A 4125-nucleotide genomic window follows, 5' to 3' on the forward strand; every position below is an offset into this window, starting at 1 on the left:
ATTTGTATTTAGTGTGTGTCTCACTATATGGAATTTTGATTACGGAATGTAAGTATGTCGCTGTTTTCTCTAAAGGACAATAAAGACAACTGGATAATTACGAACTAATGTATAATGTACACCACAAAGCGTTGTCAAATAACATTGTAAAGAAAAGATAAAAACAAATTAGTCAATTGCTTGTCCAGTGGTTGTGTTCACAGAGAAATAGGTAGTCTCGTAGTAAGTCTTGTCACACCAACTCTAAGACGACTGTAAACTGTTTCATTTATTTTATATGTCTTCATATACAATGATCATAAAGTGTCATGAGGGTTTTTTCCCCAAAAAATATTTTGCTACAAAAATTGTTATAGTATAATGTTCAAACTTTAGAGTATTTTCGTTAATTTCTTGTGAAATGAAAATAAATTTTAATAAAAAAATACAATAAAGGAAAGATGACATAAAGAAATAATAATAGTTTACAAATACGTATTTAGATGCATTTAAGGTGGCTCGGGTGTCTTCCTCCATCTTGGATTTCGAAGAAGCAGGTAACGTTGGTCTAGATATTTCATGAAATGTGCAAATTTTGAGAGTAGTATGTAATTTATGTAAAAGACTTTTGATGTAAATATAGAAAATTGTGTGTTTTATCATAATTACGGCTGTAATTTCTCAAAAACACCTTTTCTGTGTTTGATTAGATTTTTTTCAACTTTGCCAAATAAGGGGTGATAACTCAGATAAAGTAATTTTTATACTAGAAAGTGTTGTGAATTTACCTATTTTGATATGTAGCAAGAAAACAAGTTTGGTGACCCCATTTTTTTTTTTTCTTATTCTTATCTGAAAGCATTTTATAAGAGCTATCATTTCACATCTTATCTTAAAGTTCTATCTAGAAGTTTTCTTTTTATCACACAAAATTTGATTTTCCATGCATAATCTATACAAAATCTGACAATTTTGCACAACCTCTAGCGTGAAAAAAAGTTCGGTGACCCATACTTTTTATTATATTTTTGAAAAAAGCATGATAAAAACTTCATTTTGACAAATTATTAAAAAATTCTATTAATTTTAATTAAGACGCCCCAGCCACCTTAAGGTGGTACCAAACAACTTAACTAAGATTAATGTTGGCTCGTTTAATTTTTATAAACTTTTGACAAAATAATAACTTCGACCTTTTGACAAAAATATTAAAATTTCAAAAATTGAACCGCACACTTTATCGGAAAATCTTCATTGGATATATAGCAGTTTGACAAACAATAATGTTGATCATCGTGAAGCTTAATATTTCTTAAACAATATAACGTGTTTAAAACTTTTAGCTGATTTTACAGAGTAATCTTCCTGTAGTGTTACGTACAACTTTAATAAAGCAACCCTTATGTTTATTATTATATTTTTTTATTTACTCAAAAGATTATTCATATAATAATTGAAATAACTTTCTGAAATAATAATCCTAGGCAAAGGCTTATCAATGCGCTATACCATACGATAGACAAACGCTTAACAATACCAATTACCATACGACATATAAACCGCTGAACGATATCATGTACAATAAAAAGCAAAATCACACAAAAAAAGAACTCCGAGAAAATTCAAAACGGAAAGTTCTTAATCAAATGCCAAAATCTAAAGCTTAAACACATCAAACAACAGCTGTCATATTCCTGACTTGGTATAGGCATTTTCTTAAGTAGAAATTGGTGGATTAAATCTAGTTTAATAGCTAGCTAAAACACTCACTTGTATGACAGTTGCATACAATTCTATATAAAACGAATGATGTACAAATGCTGACCAGACGTTGTACAAACGCTTTACGAATGATGTACTCTACACGGTCGATCCCCGAACGATATACGTACAATTCACGAATGAACATTGTGGTTGCTTTTACGTTACAAGGAAATAACATTTTCGATATCAGTCAAATCATTATAAATATATATTTTTGTATATCTTCCCTCAAAATACATTCTCTATAATTTTTATATAAATGGCTTTTTGATATTAAATATATTAAGATCTTTTTTAAATTGACATATTTTGGTTTTATTTTTGAATACATGAAAATGCGTTTCTTTTAATGACAATATGCATTCAGGTTAGAGGAGAGTTCACGCCTTCAAAAGAGTTTGAAGACGAAATTATAGACAATAATACAAAAAATTACCAGAGCACAACAACACAGTATCAGGATATATAAATACTGAGCCAAGCCAAACGGAAACTACCAAATATGAACTAAACAGTAAAGGTTGAAAACATATACGAAGAGAAATAAAAGGAACACACCCCACTACATTCTGTATGTATGTGCCTGTCCCAAGTCAGGAGCCTGTTATTCAGTGGATGACGTTTGTTGCCGTTTAACATATTTTTTTTCGTTCATTATCTAACATAAATTAGACCGTTAGTTTTCTCGATTGAATTGTTTCACATCTTTTATTTTGGGGCCTTTTATGCCGTATAGGCTTTGTCAGTTGTTGAAGCTGTATGATGACCTAAAGTTCTGTGACATTTGGTCTCTAGTGGAAGGTAACTTTGGCAATCATACATCGACTTCTTCTCATATATTTAAAGAATGTCTTTTATACGTTTCACAAACCCTCTCTGAGTCTTTTAAGTTGTGTATCAGTTCATCAAATACTTTGTGTAATTAATTCACGGGTAAATCGAGTTCAGCTTGGAATGACCATTTTAATCTGAATAGTTACTTTAAAGAACAAACAATGAGGTCGACATTTTTTAGAGTTTTAATCTGTTGTTGGACGTTTACATCTGGTGAGTTCGGTTTTCAGACCATTCCCTGGTAGGCAATTAAGACCAGTTAAGCGTATGTTTATACTATTCAGTAAATGATATTATTATTTATTAGAACACAACAATTATTTTTTTAGAGCCTTTGAATACTACTGGATGCCCCAAATTATAAGAACAAACGGAAAATGCGGTTTTATTGCCAATGAGAAAACCCTTCACTAGAGACAAAATGACATATAATTTAACGTATAGAGATCACCGTATGGTCTTGAACAATAACAAAATAGTTGAAAAGTAAAAACAACTCTGATCCAGACTGTCTATTTTAAGATTCAGACGGTTAATTCGTTATATAGCAAACGCATAAGAACATGACCTTTGACGCTGATTGCGAATGAGAGCAAGAATCTACACAAAATATTTTACCCGACACAATCTGTTGTATTATAGATTGATGCAAAAACAAAGAATACATTGAAAACGCACAATACACAGTATTGCAGGCATAGCACATAAGGATGTTCGCTACTCTCGTTTCTGATTTCTTTTGTCAGATATTCGGAATCCTCTTGTTTTATTCATGTTGTGCAAATAAACATTTTGCCCGCTAACACCGTCTGTTCTTCGCATACATTTATTACAGTTGGTTGAATAAGCAATGTTTGAAATTCTTGTTTTTTTTTTTTTTATAGTTGTTCAAAGGAAAAAAGAGTGTCAATATTAAAAGTAAGACAAATCTTTAGAAAATCATTACCACCAAACTATTAACTAATGATATAAAATTGAAAATGGAAATGGGGAATATGTCAAAGAGACAACAACCCGACCAAAGAGCATACAACAGCCGAAGGCCACCAATGGGTCTTCAATATACCAAGACCAAGTACACGCACCTGTTATTTTTTTCTACTTTTCAAGTTCCGTTATCTTTATACTATAAATTGATTGCATTCTTTTAAAATGCTTGTAATTTTCAATCAGAGGAGCTAACATCCAATAGGTGACCAGTGTTTAATATCAGAAATCAGTATAATGACTGTATTTTTGAGTCTTTTCAGCAAAAAAAAAAGAACGATTTGAAAGACTTTGTACTTTGATATGAAGTAAAAACTAGAAAAAAAAATGCATTGATTTTCTAGTTTTTCGAAACGTCTTGATTATGGTATGAAGTCTACTGAATATAATAATATATTTATTGTTTCGTATTGAAATAAAATGTATTATTATATTCAGTAGACTTCAGGTCATAATAAAGACGTTTCTAAATTTTTGAAAATCAATGCAGTTTTTTTTTCAAATGTGAAAACTGTTATCTAAGTATACATATTAAATAGATAAAAGAAAATGATTATTACG

The sequence above is a fragment of the Mytilus californianus genome, unplaced genomic scaffold (assembly GCF_021869535.1).
Source record: "Mytilus californianus isolate M0D057914Y unplaced genomic scaffold, xbMytCali1.0.p SCAF_10, whole genome shotgun sequence".
Taxonomy (NCBI): domain Eukaryota; kingdom Metazoa; phylum Mollusca; class Bivalvia; order Mytilida; family Mytilidae; genus Mytilus; species Mytilus californianus.